The sequence below is a fragment of the Pongo pygmaeus genome, chromosome 5, assembly GCF_028885625.2.
Source record: "Pongo pygmaeus isolate AG05252 chromosome 5, NHGRI_mPonPyg2-v2.0_pri, whole genome shotgun sequence".
In the NCBI taxonomy this organism is placed as follows: Eukaryota; Metazoa; Chordata; class Mammalia; order Primates; family Hominidae; genus Pongo; species Pongo pygmaeus.
The window spans coordinates 56,806,470-56,829,068 of NC_072378.2; the positions used below are offsets into that span (position 1 = coordinate 56,806,470).

Sequence of the window (22,599 nt, forward strand, 5' to 3'; positions counted from 1 at the left end):
TAAAGGGATGGAGGAATATTTACCAAGCAAATGGAAAGCAAAAAAAAAAAAGCAGGGGTTGCAATCCTAGTCTTTGATGAAACAGACTTTAAACCAACAAAGATCAAAAGAGACAAAGAAGGGCATTACATAATGGTAAAGGGATCAATACAATAAGAAGAGCTAACTACCCTAAATATATATTCAACTAATACAGGAGCACCCAGATTCATAAAGCAAGTTATTGGAGACCTACCAAGAGACATAGACTCCCACAGAATAATAATGGGAGACTTTAAAATCCCACTGACAATATTAGACAGATCAACAAGACAGAAAATTAACAAGAATATTCAGGACTTGAACTCAGCTCTGGACCAAGTGGACCTAATAGACATCTACAGAACTCTCCACCCCAATTCAAAAAAATGAATATATATATACTAATCAGCACCACATCACACTTATTCTAGAATTGACCACATAATTGGAAATAAAACACTCCTCAGAAAATGCAAAAGAACGAAAATCATAACAAACAGTCTCTCAGACCAAAGTGGAATCAAAATGGAACTCAGGATTAAGAAACTCACTCAAAACTGCACAACTACATGGAAACTGAACAACCTACTCCTGAATGACTACTGGGTAAATAACAAAATGAAGGCAGAAATAAAGATGTTCTTTGAAACCAATGAGAACAAAGACAAAACATACCAAAATCTCTGGGACACATTTAAAGCAGTGTGTAGAGGGAAATTTATAGCACTAAATGCCCACAAGAGAAAGCAGGAAAGATCTAAAATTGACACTCTAACATCAAAATTAAAAGAACTAGAGAAGCAACAGCAAACAAATTCAAAAGCTAGCAGAAGATAAAAAATAACTAAGGTCAGAGCAAAACTGAAGGAGATAGAGACAGGAAAAACCCTTCAAAAAATCCATGAATCCGGGAGCTGGTTTTTTGAAAAGATCAACAAAATAGATAGACAGCTAACCAGACTAATAAAGAAGAAAATAGAGAAGAATCACATAGATTAAATAAAATATGATACAGGGGATATCACCACTGATTCCACAGAAATACAAACTACCATCAGAGAATACTATAAACACCTCTGCACAAATAAACTAGAAAGTGTAGATTAAATGGATAAATTCCTGGCCACTAACACCCTCCCAAGTCTAAACCAGGAAGAAGTCGAGTCCCTGAATAGACCAATAACAAGTTCTGAAATTGAGGCAGTAATTAATAGCCTACCAACAAAAAAGTCCAGGACCAGATGGATTCACCACCAAATTCTGCCAGAGGTACAAAGAGGAGCTGGTACCATACCTGCTGAAACTATTCCAAACAATAGAAAAAGAGGGAATCCACCCTAACTCATTATATGAGGCCAGCATCATCCTGATACCAAAACCTGGCAGAGACACAACAAAAAAAGAAAATTTCAGGCAAATATCCCTGATGAACATTGATGCAAAAATCCTCAATAAAATACTGGCAAACCGAATCCAGCAGCACATCAAAAACCTTATCCACCACAATCAAGTCAGGTTCATCCCTGGGATGAAAGGCTGGTTCAACATACACAAATCAGTAAACATAATCCATCACATAAACAGCACCAATGACAAAAATCACATGATTATCTCAATAGATGCAGAAAAGGCCTTCAACAAACTTCAACACCCCTTCATGCTAAAAACTCTCCATAAGCTAGATATCGATGGAATGTATCTCAAAATCATAAGAGCTATTTATGACAAACCCACAGCCAATGTTATACTGAATGGGCAAAAACTGGAAGCACTCCCTCTGAAAACTGGCACAAGACAAGGATGCCCTCTCTCACCATTCCTATTCAACATAGTATTGGAAGTTCTGGTCAGGGCAATCAGGCAAGAGAAAAAAATAACGGGTATTCAAATAGATGACATGATTGTATATTTGGAAAGATGACATGATTGTATATTTAGAAAACCCCATTGTCTCAGCCCAAAATCTCCTTAAGCTGATAAACAACTTCAACAGTCTCAGGATAAAAAATCTATGTGTAAAAATCACAAGCATTCCTATACACCAATAATAGATAAACAGAGAGCCAAATCATGTGTGAACTCCCATTCACAATTGCTACAAAGAGAATAAAATACCTACAAATACAACTTACAAGGGATGTGAAGGATTCTTCAGTGAGAACTACAAACCACTGCTCAAGGAAATAAAAGAGGACACAATAAATGGAAAAACATTCCACGCTCATGGAGAGGAAGAATCAATATCGTGAAAATGACCATAGTGCCCAAAGTAATTTATAGATTCAATGCTATCCCACCAAGCTACCATTGAGTTTCTTCACAGAATTAGAAAACACTATGTTAAATTTCATATGGAAACCAAAAAAGAGCCCACATAGCCAAGACAATTCTAAGTAAAAAGAACAAAGCTGGAGGCATCATGCTACCTGACTTCAAATTATACTACAAGGCTACAGTAATCAAAACATTGTGGCACTGGTACCAAAACAAGTATACAGACAAATGGAACAGAACAGAGGCCTCAGAAATAACACCACACATCTACAACCATCTTATCTTTGACAAACCTGACACAAACAAGCAACGGGGAAAGGATTCCTTATTTAATAAATGGTGTTCAGAAAACTGGCTAGCCATATGCAGAAAGCTGAAACTGGATACATTCCTTACACCTTATACAAAAATTAATGCAAGATGGATTAAAGACTTAAACTAAGACCTAAAACAATAAAAACCCTAGAATAAAACCTTGGCAATACCATTCAGGACATAGGCATCTTATACAAAAATTAACCCAAGACGGATTAAAGACTTAAACTAAGACCTAAAACAATAAAAATCCTAGAATAAAACCTTGGCAATACCATTCAGGACATAGACATGGGCAAAGCCTTTATGACTAAAACACCAAAAGCAATGGCAACAAAAGCTAAAATTGACAAATGGGATCTAATTAAACTAAAGAGCTTCTGCACAGCAAAAGAAATTCATTAGAATGAACAGGCAGCCTACAGAATGGGAGAAAATTTTTGCAATCTATCCATCTGACAACGGGCTAATATCCGGAATCTACAAAGAACATAAATGAATTTACAAGAAAAAAATAAGCAACCCCATCAAAAAGTGGGCAAAGGATATGACCAGACACTTCTCAAAAGAAGACACTTATGCAATCAACAAGCATATGAAAAAATGCTCATCATCACTGGTCTTTAGAGAAATGTAACTCAAAACCACAATGAGATACCATCTCACGCCATTTAGAATGACAATAATTAAAAAGTCAGGAAACAACAGATGCTGGAGAGGATGTGGAGAAATAGGAACACTTTCACACTTGGTGGGATTGTAAATTAGTTCAACCATTGTGAAAGACAGTGTGGCGATTCCTCAAGGATCTAGAACTAGAAATACCATTTGACCCAGCAATCCCACTATAAAGACTCATCCACACATATGTTTATTGCAGCACTGTTCACAATAGCAAAGACTTGGAATCAACCTAAACGTCCATCAATGATAGACTGGATTAAGAAAATGTGGCACATATATGCCATGGAATACTATGCAGCCATAAAGAAGGATGAGTTCATGTCCTTTGCAGGGACATGGATGAAGCTGGAAACCATCATTCTCAGCAAACCAAACACCACGTGTTCTCACTCATAAGTAGGAGTTGAACAATGAGAGCACGTGGACTCTGGTGAGAGGCCTCACACACTGGGGCCTGTTGGGCGGTGGGGGGCTGGGGGAGGGGTAGCATTAGGAGGAATACCTAATGCAGATGAAGGTTTGATGGGTGCAGCAAACCACCATGGCATGTGTAAACCTATGTAACAAACCTGCACGTTCTGCACATGTACCCCCGAACTTAAAGTATAATAATAATAAAAGAATAATTGAAATAGCTTGAACTACATATGAGCTTACAATGACAAATGTAAGAAAACACGATGGGTCACCTTTGAAGGCTGCTAATAAATGGACACAAATAAAGAGAATAAACATTTATCCTACTTTTCCTACATGTATGATATTTCAAGGTAATAAAACATGATGGAGAAACAATAAATTCTAGAGTAATAGAATTCAAAATTCATGTTTTTCAACCCCTAATGAATAATAAATCTAGGCGAGGACTACCAGTGGCTGCTAATATTATTAGGTGGAAGGTTAGAGAGAAAATTTATGACAGATGCATTAGGCTGTACTACATGTGAACCCACTAATCTACCTTAACATCATTAAAGTAGAATAAGACAATATATTCCTCCAAACAAGATATAATAGGAGGAGCACATCACCCTCTTCTATGAATTGTTTTTGCCAATAAAAAATAAAACTTGAAACTACTCAAGTCTCTATAGCTACCTAAATAAAAGAAATTCAGTACTGTGTTATATGACACCAAGAGGACAAAATCAGTGAAATCTAGAAATTCTAAAATTATTGAATAAATAAATGGTATAACAAGGGTAAGTAAACCTAAGAGGCATTGATTACATGCAATTGTGGACTTTGTTGAGATCCTAATTTAAACCACTGAATGTAAATAAATTTTTTTTCTTTTTTTTATTATTATTATACTTTAAGTTTTAGGGTACATGTGCACAATGTGCAGGTTAGTTACATATGTATACATGTGCCATGCTGGTGTGCTGCACCCATTAACTCGTCATTTAGCATTAGGTATATCTCCTAATGCTATCCCTTCCCCCTCCCCCAATCCCACAACAGTCCCCAGAGTGTGATGTTCCCCTTCTTGTGTCCATGTGTTATCATTGTTCGATTCCCATCTATGAGTGAGAACATACGGTGTTTGGTTTTTTGTCCTTGTGATAGTTTACTGAGAATGATGATTTCCAATTTCATCCATGTCCCTACAAAGGACATGAACTCATCATTTTTTATGGCTGCATAGTATTCCATGGTGTATATGTGTCACATTTTCTTAATCCAGTCTATCATTGTTGGACATTTGGGTTGGTTCCAAGTCTTTGCTATTGTGAATAGTGCCACAATAAACATACGTGTGCATGTGTCTTTATAGCAGCATGATTTATAGTCCTTTGGGTATATACCCAGTAATGGGATGGCTGGGTCAAATGGAATTTCTAGTTCTAGATCCCTGAGGAATCGCCACACTGACTTCCACAATGGTTGAACTAGTTTACAGTCCCACCAACAGTATAAAAGTGTTCCTATTTCTCCACATCCTCTCCAGCACCTGTTGTTTCCTGACTTTTTAATGATTGCCATTCTAACTGGTGTGAGATGGTATCTCATTGTGGTTTTGATTTGCATTTCTCTGATGGCCAGTGATGATGAGCATTTTTTCATGTGTCTTTTGGCTGCATAAATGTCTTCTTTTGAGAAGTGTCTCTTCATATCCTTTGCCCACTTTTTGATGGTTTTTTTTTTTTTTTTTGTAAATTTGTTGGAGTTCATTGTAGATTCTGGATATTAGCCCTTTTTCAGATGAGTAGGTTGCGAAAAATTTCTCCCAATCTGTAGGTTGCCTGTTCACTCTGATGGTAGTTTCTTTTGCTGTGCAGAAGCTCTTTAGTTTAATTAGATCCCATTTGTCAATTTTGGCTTTTGTTGCCATTGTTTTTGGTGTTTTAGCATGAAGTCCTTGCCCATGCCTATGTCCTGAATGGTAATGCCTAGGTTTTCTTCTAGGGTTTTCATGGTTTTAGGTCTAATGTTTAAGTCTTTAATCTATCTTGAATTAATTTTTGTATAACGTGTAAGGAAGGGATCCAGTTTCAGCTTTCTACATATGGCTAGCCAGTTTTCCCAGCACCATTTATTAAATAGTGAATCCTTTCCCCATTGCTTGTTTTTCTCAGGTTTGTCAAAGATCAGATCGTTGTAGATATGTGGCATTATTTCTGAGGGCTCTGTTCTGTTCCATTGATCTATATCTCTGTTTTGGTACCAGTACCATGCTGTTTTGGTTACTGTAGCCTTGTAGTATAGTTTGAAGTCAGGTAGCGTGATGCCTCCAGCTTTGTTCTTTTGGCTTAGGATTGACTTGGCGATGCAGGCTCTTTTTTGGTTCCATATGAACTTTAAAGTAGTTTTATCCAATTCTGTGAAGAAGGTCATCGGTAGCTTGATGGGGATGGCATTGAATCTATAAATTACCTTGGACAGTATGGCCATTTTCACGATATTGATTCTTCCTACCCATGAGCATGGAATGTTCTTCCATTTGTTTGTATCCTCTTTTATTTCATTGAGCAGTGGTTTGTAGTTCTCCTTGAAGAGGTCCTTCATGTCCCTTGTAAGTTGGATTCCTAGGTATTTTATTCTCTTTGAAGCAATTGTGAATGGGAGTTCACTCATGATTTGGCTCTCTGTTTGTCTGTTATTGGTGTATGAGAATGCTTGTGATTTTTGTACATTGATTTTGTATCCTGAGACTTTGCTGAAGTTGCTTATGAGCTTAAGGAGATTTTGGGCTGAGACAATGGGGTTTTCTAGATACACAATCATGTCATCTGCAAACAGGGACAATTTGACTTCCTCTTTTCCTAATTGAATACCCATTATTTCCTTCTCCTGCCTAATTGCCCTGGCCAAAACTTCCAACACTATGTTGAATAGGAGTGGTGAGAGAGGGTATCCCTGTCTAGTGCCAGTTTTCAAAGGGAATGCTTCCAGTTTTTGCCCATTCAGTATGATATTGGCTGTGGGTTTGTCATAGATAGCTCTTATGATTTTGAGATACGTCCCATCAATACCTAATTTATTGAGAGTTTTTAGCATGAAGGGTTGTTGAATTTTGTCAAAGGCCTTTTCTGCATCTATTGAGATAATCATGTGGTTTTTGTCTTTGGTTCTGTTTATATGCTGGATTACATTTATTGATTTGGGTATATTGAACCAGCCTTGCATCCCAGGGATGAAGCCCACTTGATCATGGTGGATAAGCTTTTCAATGTGCTGCTGGATTCAGTTTGCCAGTATTTTATTGAGGATTTTTACATCAATGTTCATCAAGGATATTGGTCTAAAATTCTCTTTTTTGGTTGTGTCTCTGCCCGGCTTTGGTATCAGGATGATGTTGGCCTCATAAAATGAGTTAGGGAGGATTCCCTCTTTTTCTATTGATTGGAATAGTTTCAGAAGGAATGGTACCAGTTCCTCCTTGTACCTCTGATATAATTCGGCTGTGAATCCATCTGGTCCTGAACTCTTTTTGGTTGGTAAGCTATTGATTATTGCCACAATTTCAGATCCTGTTATTGGTCTATTCAGAGATTCAACTTCTTCCTGGTTTAGTCTTGGGAGAGTGTAAGTGTCGAGAAATTTATCCATTTCTTCTAGATTTTCTAGTTTATTTGCATAGAGGTGTTTGTAGTATTCTCTGATGGTAGTTTGTATTTCTGTGGGATTGGTGGTGATATCCCCTTTATCATTTTTTATTGCATCTATTTGATTCTTCTCTCTTTTTTTCTTTATTAGTCTTGCTAGCGGTCTATCAATTTTGTTGATCCTTTCAAAAAACCAGCTCCTGGATTCATTAATTTTTTGAAGGGCTTTTTTTGTCTCTATTTCCTTCAGTTCTGCTCTGATTTTAGTTATTTCTTGCTTTCTGCTAGCTTTTGAATGTGTTTGCTCTTGCTTCCCTAGTACTTTTAATTATGATGTTAGGGTGTCAGTTTTGGATCTTCCCTGCTTTCTCTTGTGGGCATTTAGTGCTATAAATTTCCCTCTACACACTGCTTTGAATGTGTCCCAGAGATTCTGGTATGTTGTGTCTTTGTTCTCGTTGGTTTCAAAGAACATCTTTATTTTTGCCTTCATTTCGTTATGTACCCAGTAGTCATTCAGGAACAGGTTGTTCACTTTCCATGTAGTTGAGCAGTTTTGAGTGAGTTTCTTAATCCTGACTTCTAGTTTGATTGCACTGTGGTCTGAGAGACAGTTTGTTATAATTTCTGTTCTTTTACATTTGCTGAGGAGAGCTTTACTTCCAGCTATGTGGTCAATTTTGGAATAGGTGTGGTGTGGTGCTGAAAAGAATGTATATTCTGTTGATTTGGGGTGGAGAGTTCTGTAGATGTCTATTAGGTCCGCTTGCTGCAGAGCTGAGTTCAATTCCTAGGTATCCTTGTTAACTTTCTGTCTCGTTGATATGTCTAATGTTGACAGTGGTGTGTTAAAGTCTCCCATTATTATTGTGTGGGAGTCTAAGTCTCTTTGTAGGTCACTCAGGACTTGCTTTATCAATCTGGGTGCTCCTGTATTGGGTGCATATATATTTAGGATAGTTAGCTCTTCTTGTAGAATTGATCCCTTTACCATTATGTAATGGCCTTCTTTATCTCTTTTGATCTTTGTTGGTTTAAAGTCTGTTTTATCAGAGACTAGGATTGCAACCCCTGCCTTTTTGTCTTTTCCATTTGCTTGGTAGATCTTCCTCCATCCCTTTATTTTGAGCCTATGTGTGTCTCTGCATGTGAGATGGGTTTCCTGAATACAGCACACTGATGTGTCTTGACTCTTTATCCAATTTGCCAGTCTGTGTCTTTTAATTGGAGCATTTAGTCCATTTACATTTAAAGTTAATATTGTTATGTGTGAATTTGATCCTGTCATTATGATGTTAGCTGGTTATTTTGCTCGTCAGTTGATGCAGTTTCTTCCTAGTCTCGATGGTCTTTACATTTTGGCATGTTTTTGCAGCGGCTGGTACCGATTGTGCCTTTCCATGTTTAGTGCTTCCTTCAGGCACTCTTTTAGGGCAGGCCTGGTGGTGACAAAATCTCTCAGCGTTTGCTTGTCTGTAAAGGATTTTATTTCTCCTTCACTTATGAAGCTTAGTTTGGCTGGATATGAAATTCTGGGTTGAAAATTCTTTTCTTTAAGAATGTTGAATATTGGCCCCCACTCTCTTCTGGCTTGTAGAGTTTCTGCGGAGAGATCCACTGTTAGTCTGATGGACTTCCCTTTGTGGGTAACCGGACCTTTCTCTCTGGCTGCCCTTAACATTTTTTCCTTCATTTCAACTTTGGTGAATCTGACAATTATGTGTCTTGGAGTTGCTCTTCTCGAGGAGTATCTTTGTGGTGCTCTCTGTATTTCCTGAATCTGAATGTTGGCCTGCCTTGCTAGATTGGGGAAGTTCTCCTGGATAATATCCTGCAGAGTGTTTTCCAACTTGGTTCCATTCTCCCCGTCACTTTCGGGTACACAAATCAGACGCAGATTTGGTCTTTTCACATAGTCCCATATTTCTTGGAGGCTTTCTTAGTTTCTTTTTATTCTTTTTTTCTCTAAACTTCCCTTCTTGCTTCACTTCATTCATTTCATCTTCCATCACTGATACCCTTTCTTCCAGTTGATCGTATCGGCTCCTGAGGCTTCTGCATTCTTCACGTAAATAGATATTTTTGAGTCAATCAGAGAAAACTGAACATGGACAGGACATTAGATGATATTCACCATTTAAAAAAATGCATGTGTGTGACAGTAGCAAGGTAGTTGTTTCCTTTAAGTCCTTAAGTATTCAAATGGATATATAAGCTTTATGTAGACAGAATTCTATATATACAGTTTTATTTATAAATATGTATAATCTTTATATAGTGAGAGCAAATTCTATATATGTGTAAATTTTATGTGTGTGTGTGTTTGTGTGTGTGTATAGATAGATATAGATATAGATATAATGAAAGATAGGCCACACAGTGGGAGAAAATATTTGTAATGCACACAGTCACCAATGAATTTGTATTCTGAATACAAATTTTTATTTATTTTTAATTTGTTTCTAAAATGAGTTAGAAAAAAATTAACCCAGTTAATCTTGTTTTTCTCTTACTTTAAACCTTTTTAATAGTTGGAGTTACAAAAAAATATGTCAGAAATATTCTTTCCTGTTCTTAGGTGCAACCAGTAGCAGCATTATTCTCACAGAGCGTGCGGGGTAGTAATGTAAACAGCCGTGGCAGGGAGGAAAGTCATATATTGAATTATTTACCTCAATTCAAAACAAAGCAAAACAAAAGGCAAAAACAACTCATCTGATTTGCAGTGTTTCTAGAAGAATTACCAAACTGGGGGAGAGAGGAAGATGTCACTCGAATGTATGATACACATAATTAAATTACTGTGATTGTCACCATTTTTTTAAACAAACGCTATTTTACTGGGTCAGTCTCTAAAAATTCAAACTACTTATTTTTTAATTGCCCCTTCTCCCAGTCCCTAGTTTCCAGTTGAACTAATTTAAGCCAGCCTAATTAAGAAAATACATCAATCTATACCACTTTTATCAAAACCCAATGAATATTTGTTCATTGCATATGTCAGCAATTCTAAGGAAGAGTTGAGTAATTATTTTTCAAATTTTTCTAACCAAGTTTGATGAGTTTGAAAGATTGTAAAATTGCAACATAGGCACTGGAGAAAAAGATGGTATCAACTCAAATTTTCTGGAAAGTTCAAGAATTTTGGTCTAACCTAAATTATTCACTCCTAAATTATTCTTAATTCTAAGAAGGGCAAGCAAGATTAGTGCTAAGTACTTCATTAACATTTCTTATATTCAAATTGTATATGTAATACAATAGAGGGTTTCCTAGAAATGCATTATGGTTCTTTGGAGCCTTGTATAATTGATTTGTACTCTCTAATTTGGTTCATTTTTAAAGTTTGGATCATTATTTTTCTATTTTGAATTATCCTGGTTCTGTGATTGCTATTCTGAGATCACCATTGATACATATTATTTAATGTTATTTGCTAATCAAGAACACAGCCCAAAAGAATATTATTCTTACTGTAAATATACACTACTTAATAAGAAATTTTATAGCATAGGTTTGCTACCAGTAAAATACCTATTCCTACTCTGAGGGATTCTAGGTTTATAAGAGAAATTCTAGTGTTAGACTAATGACGTATTGATAAGGACTTAGCATTTAAGAATGATTATAATTATCTTTCTAAACTTGAAACTTTTCCCTTTCAAGGAAAACAACTAATCATGAAAAATAAAAGTGCTTAACACTTACATGGAACCCAAGAGAAGATCTAGGAAAAAAACTATAGCTTGGAGTCAGCAAAGAAACAAAATATAACCAAGGAAAAGGCGCAGAAAAATAGGTAATGAATTGATACAGAGCATCATTTTCACCTCACTTAATACAGCCCTTAACATCTCAATGATCTCTAAGAATAGTTTGCACAAGGATGTGAAATGCATGGTTTTCACCACAACATGTTTATATAATAGTTTATTGGAGCATGAAAAAATGAATGATATATACTCAAAATTTTTACAATTATTTTTATTCATTAATATGTACCTATGCTACAAATAAAAGAATGAAAGCATCACACAGCTTAAAGAATATTAGACTGGATGTTGGAAGACTGAGTTTTGTCTGATTCTGCCATCATATGAATTTAAGCAAGAGAAAAAGAAAAAATTACGTGTGACTGCTGTCTTAGACTCAGTTTTCTTTTCTATTAAAAAGTAGAGGGCTGACCAGTCTGATATTCTGTGACTCTATGATAAATCAGTTTGCATGTATTCCTTTGGTTGTTTCTATGACAAAAGTATCTGTATGCCATTTCATAGTCTTATTTAAAAAAATTGTACACATTTAATAAACAAGTCCAAAAGCCAAGACATTTTATTTCCATAGATAAAATACAAATATGTTGTATTGATTAGCATATGGTATAGAGCTCATTATGTAGTGATGTTTCCACTTACATTATCCATGATTACCCTCATCCACATAATCTTTCCTTGTCTGAACTCCTCAGAGCCAATAATACCTTCTAGCTCACTAATTGCTTTGTGTGGAGGGACTGGTCTCTCCAACTAGCAAGTGTACTTGCCAATGGTGGGCTGGTATTCAAACGTTGGCCCAACAATCACTCTCATGGGCAACTTACCTAGCCTTGCTTAGCCACAGTATTTTCATCTGAAGACATCAGTATAATCCACTAGCCCTTCAATGATTGTTGTAAAGATTAAAGAAAATAGTAAAACTCTGGCATATATGAGGTTAAATAGTAAGTATCAAGCACATACATTTCATTATTTTCCCTCCGTAGAGCACTCCTTTATGGAAAAAAAAAAGTATATTATATACATTTTGTGTGTGTGTACTACAGAACCCTTAACAGTCCTAAGCCCACAGAGGGCACACAAATGTCAGATCCATCATTTATTCAATAAATATTTACTGAGAACCTATTTGCGCCAGGCATGGGAGAAAGTAAAAATGAAGAATGTCACAGCTCTTTCACTGAAGATTTCTAAATCAGCTGAACACCAAATAATAGGGATATTAGAAGTATGAATTTAACATAGCTTAGAACAATTTTGACTGGCGGGTGACACAAGTCAAAAATAAAAAACAAAAATAACAAAAACACAAAGTGGTACCTAAATAGGAAAGATTTTAGGCTATAGCCATTGTCTATCTCCCTAAATTAAAATGTCCCTTGGAGTTAAACTTTAATAAGCTAAATGTGAATATTTGTATAATTGGAAACCTGTTTTCTTTTTCTTGGAGCAGGAATCACAGGAAAAACATTGCAGAATTTCAAGTTCCATGATAAAGGAGAAAACACAAAATGGTTTTCATAGATGGGATGAAATCATGTTTCCACGGAAACCCTGAACTGGAATCCAACTTAAGTTGGCAATTTGGGCTAATTTCAACTATAAAAATAAATCTGGCAACTTAAAATATTTATGCATCCTATCATGAATGGAATTTCTAAATGATAGCTAAATATGTGAAAAGCATCTCAGTGAATTGAATACATATTTTTAAATTCCTTTAATCACTACCAACTTCACCTGGCAAAGATATCATTTAAATTGGAAACAAATCCAATGAACTAAGTTGTGCCAGAATAAATAGAATCTAGAGTATGGTTATCCTCTGATTCCAATGTTGGAGAAAGAACAGGGACAAGGACTTCCTCTATTACAGTCTAGCAGAGTCTGTGGGTTTAATAGCTTTTACTGAATCATGATAACCAAAATAGACTCAACATTCTACCCTAAACAGTCAAGGCCCCCCCTTTTTTTTTCATTTAGAACATTTTTTGCAAATTAGAAATCCATGATCATGGCATATGGTTGTTAGGCAAAACAAAAATAAGAACCAAAATGGTTATATTTTACATTAATGATTTTAAAAATATTTTTGTCTTATGTTTTCCATTTATTAAAAGTTTTTACCCTTATTTAAGCACTTCATTGTTAACCCAGGATTGACTCCAGTCTTTGACTTTGCTTCATGTAAGTTTGTTTTACGTGACTCAATGCTTTTAGGCACAACAAATAAAACGAGCCAAAGGGCAGGTTAATACATAGCTGAACAGTCAACTTTAAATTAAAACTGTCCAGTCACATAACCTTGGTCAGCTCTTCATCACATCCAGTAACTATCTCCTAACCACGTTCACAAATGCTTAACGTCCTACGTTATAAACGTGTGGCAGGCAATTTCAAAACTGAGACATTTGACACTTAATCTTGAAGTATTGTTCTTCCCTTGATTATCTTATTTGCATGTTCTTTTCTTTCCGTCCCTTCATGGCAAAGCCTGATGAGACAGAAGTCTTCATTTGATTCCTTCCATTTTCTCACCTCCTGCTAAATCTTCAACCCATTGCAATAATATCTCTGAGAGTGTGGGTAGCACCTCTCTTCTTCCATATCCTTAATTATCCCAAATATCTGCTTTTCAAAGACTGGTGTAGGACACCTTATCCTGCAGCTGTGTTCTCTTTGGACACCCTTCCAACTCCAGATTCATACTCTACTTGCAGAAGCGTCCACCATCCTCACCTGGCAGTGCAACTATGGATCAAGATGGAAATGTTTCTGGAGATTTGCCCAAATCTAGGCACTTTTGCATTTTCCTGCACATACTGCTAGAAACTATGGCATAGTTGAAATAGTACTGGTTTTCAGTTAAAACATGCTTAAATTTTCACTCCCTGTGTGACTAAAGCAAGTTTCTTAATTCTCTCTGAATCTTACTATCCTCCTCTCTAAAAGCAAGGATAAATCTACCCCATCTACCTTGCAGGGTTGTTAAGTAAAATGCTAAGTAAAATGGCATAAAAGCACTTTCCACAGTCTCTAATCAACTGTAAGAACTAAATAAATAATATTTTTCTTCCCTTCCTTTAAATTTTTTAACAGCAAAATTTGCAAAAGCATGAGTGGAAAAACAAGTGATTGTCATGATTGAAAGGAATCCCCTTTTCCTGAATACTTATAATGCATTATCTGCTAATTGCAAGCAGTCATCTCTCATTTTCCTGTAAGGTATTACATGTTGATGTGTATATGTGTATATATTCCAATTCCTTGACTAGTTGCCTGTGAGTTCCTTGAGGGCAGAGTTTAAAGCCAATAATTCTCTAACCTCACAATTCCTTACATGTTACAGGCAATCAATTAAATATTTTAACAGCTCACCTGTCACTGGTAAGATATTTAGTTTCATTTTTTCACAATGGTGATAGATTTATGCTAATCCACCTACATTTTCTGTGATGGCTTCTCTTGGAGCCACATATCAGTGGAGTGACTGGCTAGGACAAAGTGTACAGAATACATGTGGAACACTATATAGTCCACTGTGATATGGGACCTATTGCTGCATTAGTGGCCATGTTCCAACCAACCAAGCCAACTCAGATACATCCAACCCTACAGAGAGGACCAACATTATTATTTTTGGATAACTTATTTTTAGGAAATTCATATTTTAGCTTTGAAAATATGAACCAAGTAGAGCCAAAAGTTGATACAACCAAATATACAAACAGCAAAAATTTATCCCTCTTCTGCTCACACACACCTAACTTTCCTTTTTTGACCAAAGAAGTCTTTTAAAGCCCAATTCATACTAGGATAACCTTTAAACATGCTGAAAATTCTGCCCCATCTCTTTTTACTCTGTTAACCAGATAATTCCCACGGGAATCATCAAAAGCAATTCTTGATAAGGGTCAACATCATACAGATGTGAGACTCACTAGTTGTACACAGCCAATGCTAGGTCAACATTATTCGCAGCCTCTGACCAAGAGAAGATTCCAGTTCAATTCTTTTCTCTGACCACCTGTAGAATATTGAAGCTATACTTTCCTGACATATCTTTTTACTCAGGCCAAAACTTCTTAACACATGGGCACTAAGCTGGATTTTTCCATACCTGCTTGCATTTTTAAACAATGAAAAATCTTATGAGATCATCTATCTCAGTATCACTTTTATTTCTAAAATAACAAGACAATTACAGAATAATTTCTTTCTGAAAATTAAGAACATGAGAATATATATTTAGAAGGTAAGACCTGATTATATGTTCCAAAGCAACATACAAGTATTTTCTGTATTGAGCAAACACATTCAGTTGTGCACATATTCTTCAAATGTTAAAATTCTTATCAAAATATGGCCAATCCATATTTTTAAGAAACTTTTAAGGTGTAGAGTTTGGGTACTCATTATAAAATATATTAAGTTTCCAAATAAAAAGAAATAGTGTTGGAGAGTAATACTCTCAAGTGTAATAAAAGTGTATTGCTAGCTTTTTAATTAAAATTTCTGTAAATGGACACTATATGAGTTCCAGTGAATGGTGTCCTCTGTCTAAACAACTGGACCAATAAATAAGGAGGACTCCACTTGGTGGGTTCCAACTCCTGGGTCATCTGAAACCAAACCACCAATTAAGTCAATGCTTTATCTCAGATAACTACCTGTCTGAACAGAACTCCATCCCAAATGTGGCTCTCACCCTCCACAGCACTGTCAACCATGAATTTTCTCAGAAATTCAGAAGAGTGCACATTAAATACATTTCAATAAGAAACTCCCTATAAATAGAAAAATAAAGAGAATTTTCCTCAAAAACATAAACCAAATGACTGAAAGGTACCAGAAAGTCCTTCCAACCCAATTTTGTTGTTTAGCAGATAGAATCTGAAGCACAATAAGGTTAAATATTCTAACCAATATTAAGTATAATGACAGACCAATATCAGAACTTGAGTGCATTCACTCCCCAAACTGTGTTCTCTCCAATCTACCACACTGTCTCTCTTAAAATGGGAAAAGGCATAATGTTATTGCTCTGGAAACAACCTATAGGAGTCAGTGCGTGGCTTAAACATGAAGAAGGCTTCCACTCACATGTGGTATCCTAGGAACAACAGGAAAACTTTACTCACTTCTCAACACCGAGCAAAACCATTCCAACTCCAGTGAACTCCAGTCCTAACTGCAAAGCACCAGGTATGTGATCCTCCTGATCGCTTAAGCACCTCTGAGAGCTGGAGGTTGCATATGTAAAAGGGGATGGCAAGCCAATTCTAATCCGTCTCACATGAGAATGACATGTAATGATGAAACCTCAAGAGCTTCACATATTATGACACACTGTGCAAAGTACTTAAAATTCTGTGTCCCTAAATGAGAAGATTGCTTAATCTGTACTATAAAGTTGTCTAAATACAATTTAGTACCCTCTTTTAAGAGGAATACACTAAAAATGTTTATAGATCACAAACTTGGTACAAAATATTAGGGGGATAGTCAAACTTTGCTGAATTACCTTGTTTTCAAAGTGTAAAGAAAATGCACTTCATGAATATTCAATACTCAGAACTGTCCTCTAACATTATTTCCTAGCATAAAAGTATATGGCTTTGTAAAAAAAAAGAATAAGAAAAACAACAGAATAAATTCATGAAAGTTGTTAGCCATATCATTGTTTTGTTCTTAGTACATTTCCCAACACTTCCTAAAATCAAAAGCTGCTCTTTAACTGTATAATAAAATCACCACATGGCCTGTGATTGTTATAAATCTATAAGACAACAGCTCCCTCTTAGATGGAAATAGGTTGGTGCATATGTTATTGTGTTTTTTTGCCTTGTTGAAATTTGCCATTTGATATTGGAATACATTCTTAAATAAATGTGGTTATGTTATACACTATTTAAATGCACATTTCTTGCTTTTTTTTTTTTTACTAATGTCTTATTACTTACTGCTCATTTTACATTTATTTTAGGCTATGGAAATGATGTTAGACAAAAAGCAAATTTGAGCGATTTTCTTATTCGAGTTGAAAATGGATCTTAAAGCAGCAGAGACAACTTGCAACATCAACAACGCATTTGGCCCAGGAACTGCTAATGAATGTACAGTGCAGTGGTAGTTCAAGTTTTGCAAAGGAGACAAGAGCCTTGAAGATGAGGAGCATAGTGGCCAGCCATCAGAAGTTGACAATGACCAGTTGAGAGCAATCACTGAAGCTGATCCTCTTACAACTACATGAGAAGTTGCTGAAGAACTCAGTGTCAACCATTCTATGGTCGTTCGGCATTTGAAGCAAATTGGAAAAGTGAAAAAGTTCAATAAGTGGGTGCCTCATGAGCTGAGCAAAAATCAAAAATATCATCGTTTTGAAATGTCATCTCTTACTCTATGCAACAACAATGAACCAGTTCTCGATCAAACTGTAACATGCAATGAAAAGTGGATTTTACGCAACAACCAGCGACTGCTAGCTCAGTGGTTGAGCCAAGCCCAGAAGAAGCTCCAAAGCACTTCCCAAAGCCAAACTTGCACCAAAAAAAAAAAAAAGAAAAAGAAAAGAAAAAAGGTCATGATCACTGTTTGGTGGTCTGCTGTCGGTCTGATCCACTACAGCTTTCTGAATCCCAGTGAAACCATTACATCTGAGAAGTATGCTCAGTAAATTGATGACATGCACTGAAAACTGCAATGCCTGCAGCCAGCATTGATCAACAGAAAGAGCCCAATTCTTTTCCACAAGAATGCCCAACTGCACACCATATAACCAACACTTCAGAAGTTGAAGGCATTGGGCTACAAACTTTTGCTTCATTCGCCTTATTCACCTGACCTCTTGCCAACAAACTACCATTTCTTCAAGCGTCTCGACTTTTTGCAAATTCAAGTTATTTAAAATAAATAAACATGATCTGGTTTACAAAACTGTAATTAACAAAAAAATTGCAATAAAACATCTACTGCATAACTGAAGCATATTATTATATCCTGACGATGGATGTGATGATACACTTCAACTATCATTCGTGATATCATCAGGATACATTTCATTTTATTACCCAATTAAGATAGCATTTTGTCAAGCAGCTGACTTGTTGCAATGAATATTTTTGCCCATCTATCCACTGACTTACACTTTATTCATTTTTCAAGCAAATGTGTATTGAGTGCCTGATTTACTGAATACCTCTATTTATTAAATGCCCGATAAACACCGAGGTGTTATGAATATATAATAGTCACAATTCTTCCAATCAAGGCACTTAACTGTGTACAGGAAGTTTACTATAAATTATCCTGTTTCTTCAGAAAAAGAGTTTTTAGAGGGTGGGCTCAAGGTGTATTTTATCTTTTTTTCAATTTTCAATAATAGACTGTATTGGTATATAATGCATTGAAGCTCAATCAATATTGCATTGATGCTTAACATATTTATTCACTGAATTAACATTTATTGCCTGCTTATCAAATGGCATAATACATAAACAGCACATTGCACAGTACTGGCATACAAGGAGTGCACAATTAATGTCATGTTATATGGAGAGATAAATGGCAGGCCAGCCACGACTTGTAACAGGCAATAACCACAGAAAAGATGTACAAAGAATTCTGATGCTACAGAACAGAGAAAATAGCCTGGGGGAGTCCAAGCAAATAACTGACACTGATTAGTAGAAGGAACAAAGGGAATATGTTTGCAAAAAAGTTAGTCATCATTTGGTATTAAAACACAGAGGAAGTTTAAAATTGCTGAACAATATCAGTGTTGTCTATGCTTATTTGGTGTCATTCTTACCTAAAATTTCTTAACTGCTAAAGACTTGTGAAAAACCTTTATGTTTTATAAAAACTTTTATGTTTTATTTAAGAATGGTTCTGTATAACTAAGAAAGATGGAATGCTATTCACTCATAACAGAGCCAGAAGGACACAAGATGTCCACACTGTACTTGAACTTATCCGAGAAGAGGAAACTTGCTACCTTCTAAACAAACCATTCTATCTTTAGACAGTTCTAATTGCTACAAGGCTCTTCTTCGTTGTCATACTTTGAAAAATAGCTGACTTTCATTGAGATCCTATAGGAACCAGGCAATGGACTAAGCAATTACACACATTATTTTATTTAATCCTACAAGACTTTGAAGCAGAAACTATACTATTACCTCAATTTTACAAGAGCACAGAGAGGCTCTGAGATATTTAAAGGAAGCTGGTCACAAAAAGGTGGAGCCCACAGTTTTAGCAAAGCCCCTTTGAGGTCATATGACCTCTGCTTTCCACTACACAATTCAATTCCATTCTTAAGGGAAAAATCTGCCTCTTGTTAATTGATATTTTGTAGTTCTTCTTTATGCATTAGGTGTACTGTTATGTACATTAGTCCAGAGTTTCTCAACTACTGGCATTTGAAACCACATTAACTCTTTATTGTGGAGTCTGTCTCATGCATTTTAGGAGATCTGCAGCATCCTTCCTCCTACCAGATGCTGGTAGCATCACCTCCAGCTGTGACAACCACAAATGTTCCCAGATATGACCAAATTTCTCTGTGGCACAAAATCCCTCTATTGGAAATCACTGATTTAGTCAATAAATAGAGGCTTTACCTCAAGGATCGATAATTGGACCTTAATTAATGAAACTGACTTTGAAGTTTGTAAGTCTTAGGTTCCAAACTAGGAATCAGCCACCATGTTCACATTCCTCTGCCCAAATAAGGCAGTAAGGTAAAAGCTCAATTTGTTTAAAATATTAAACAGGGTCGGGCACGGTGGTTCATGCTTATAATCCCAGAACTTTGGGAGGTCAAAGCAGGAGGATTACTTGAGCCTAGAAGTTTTAAAACAGTCTGGACAACATGGCAAGACCCTGCCTCTATAAAAAATTTTTAAAAGTTAGCTGACTGTGGTGTCACACACCTATAATTCCAGTGACTCAGGAGGTAAGGTGAGAGAACTGCTTGAGCCCAGGAGTTCCAGGCTGCAGTGAGCCATGACCACACCACTGCACTGAGTGACAGAACAAGACTGTCTTTAAAAAATAAAAAATAAAATATTATAAAGACTTGAATTTATTGGATATTCTTCTCTGTATCAGGTTTGACATAGCTCTGTTCTTTTACTATCAGTGTTTCCAGGGTAATGCTTCTATTTCAGAATCAAAATGTTTTTGAAATAGATTAAGTATTGCCAAAAAACAATTTAAAAGCAAATCAAGAAAGCTACTAAACATACACACAATTTCATGGCTTATATTTGCTTTTTATTCTTTGGCCATGAACTATAGAGTCCATTTAAAATTGAAAGTGTTGGCCAGGCATGGTGGCTCACGCCTGTAATCCCAGCACTTTGGGAGGCCGAGGCGGATGGATTACCTGAGGTCAGGAATTCGAGACCAGCCTGACCAACATGGTGAAACCCCATCTCTACTAAAAATACAAAAATTAGCCAGGCATGCTGGTGCACGCCTGTAATCCCAACTACTCGGGAGGCTGAGGCAGGAGAATCACTTGAACCAGGGAGGTGGAGTTTGCAGTGAGCTGAGATCGTGCTATTGCACTCCAGCCTTGGCAACAAGAGTGAAATTCAGTCTCAAAAAAAAAATTTAAAGTGTTTTCCTTTTATTTTATTTTAGCTTTACAGGCAACTAATTGTAAAATAGGTTAATAATGTTGTCTGTGAGGATTTTTATTATACTTTACTCACTCACATGATAATGGTGGTTATATTTTTCATGTTTCTCCATCCATTCATCTAAAAAGCTCTAATATTTCATGCCTATAATAAAATTGTTATATAAGTCTTCAGTACATTTAAAGAATATAAAACAAAAGAGGCATTGCTTCTCTAGGGAGTAATTAAATTTAAGACATGTAATCCATTTCTATGATGAAACGCAGATTTCCCATTAGGAGACAAATCATTCATTTAAATCAGTTGAGTAGGAGAGTATCAAAAGAAAATACATCTGGTTACATTTAAGGTTCAGAAAAAAATCATGTACACAAAGATTCTTTGGCTTTCAGCCTAGAGGATTTTCATGAGGTTGTCAATCAGATATCTTTTTATTCAGTGTAAGCTCCTATTCTTTAAAAAAAAAAAAAAAGGGGGACTCCCAGGGAATGTTTGCAAGAATTTCAAAGTGAGTCACACAGATTAGTACTTACAGTTTCCAAAAAACTAAAGCCTACTTGGTGGCTTTGGCAATGGAGCGTGAGTGGATTAATCTATGTCCTTGACTTTGACCATCCTTTTACATTTTTTGCTCTCATACCAGTGAGTATCATGTGACTCACTCAGTATTTTTTTTTTATTAAATGCTGACAAAGTGTATATTAAAGGAAGAGACATCCACATTCTATTCAGAACAAAAAAAAATTTGGAATCCCTGGATAAGCTTTTATTGCTGTTACTCTACCAGTCACTTCTGGGATAAACCGTGTTCTTCCAACATTACTTTCCGGGATAATCAGTTCATGTATTTGTTGTCTTTTCATTTGAAGACAGGCTGATCATGACTGACAGTAACATCAGTAGATGAGAGGACAGTAGCATGTTATTTTTTTCTATATTATTTTCCTCTTTATTGTCTTGAGCTTATTTTTGTCTTCCCACTGAAAAGTAAAAGTGTCCCTCTAATATGAAGGGAAAGGCTGTACTTTCTTATTTCGTATTTTATTCAGGCTCTGTTTGGATGCCATAAGTAATATCCTTCATTCTATAACATGACTTACTGAAACACTTATTTATTTGCTTTTCCAAGTAACTGAATCATTAAATTTAAAAACTATATTAAATTCCTCTAAAAATTTAGGTACTAGGTTTATGCAATTTTCTTTACATGCTTAGCACATTTGTTTATTGTGCCAAACAAAGCATATTAAAATTTTCTGGCAGTCACCAGTAAATGTTTCTTATGATAATTACAGCTATTACATTGGGGTTTTGGGTAAGGGGATAATACTCATTTTAAAAAAAACATAAAAATTGTAAGCAATGTAGAATGATATTTGCATAATGCATTCATGGTAAACTACCTTTAAATCAAAGATGCTCAAGTGTGTAACATCATTAGCTATTGCCAGAGTAACAAAATGTACCATGATTCATCTTGATAGTCACCAAGAGGCTTTCACCTTATGAGAACTAAATTAATTGATACATGAATTAAGATTTTACATTTTATTTGATTTTTTAAACTGTAAAGTATTGGAAGATATTCATGGAGTGTTCTGTGCATCTTATTTCCACCTATTTTCCCAAAGATGTTGAGATACATCCCCTACAGCCTTGGGAGACAGTGTCTCTCTCCTGGGATAAGGGCAAATTTGTTTCCTGACTGGAATAATAAAGGTAATTTTTTCCAGTATAAATGTTGGAGAGATTTACTAGTACTCTTTTTATAAGACTGGGGATTCATTGAGCTTGGAGTTCTTCAGCCATGACACACACCCACTATGTACA

General features: G+C 35.8%; 1 protein-coding gene across 1 annotated transcript in view; it reads right to left on the reverse strand.

The window, feature by feature from the left end:
- Window positions 1-22,599, reverse strand: part of COL21A1 (collagen type XXI alpha 1 chain) — a 204,565-nt gene that overhangs the window by 158,516 nt on the left and 23,450 nt on the right. The gene's annotated exons all lie outside the window — the stretch shown is intronic.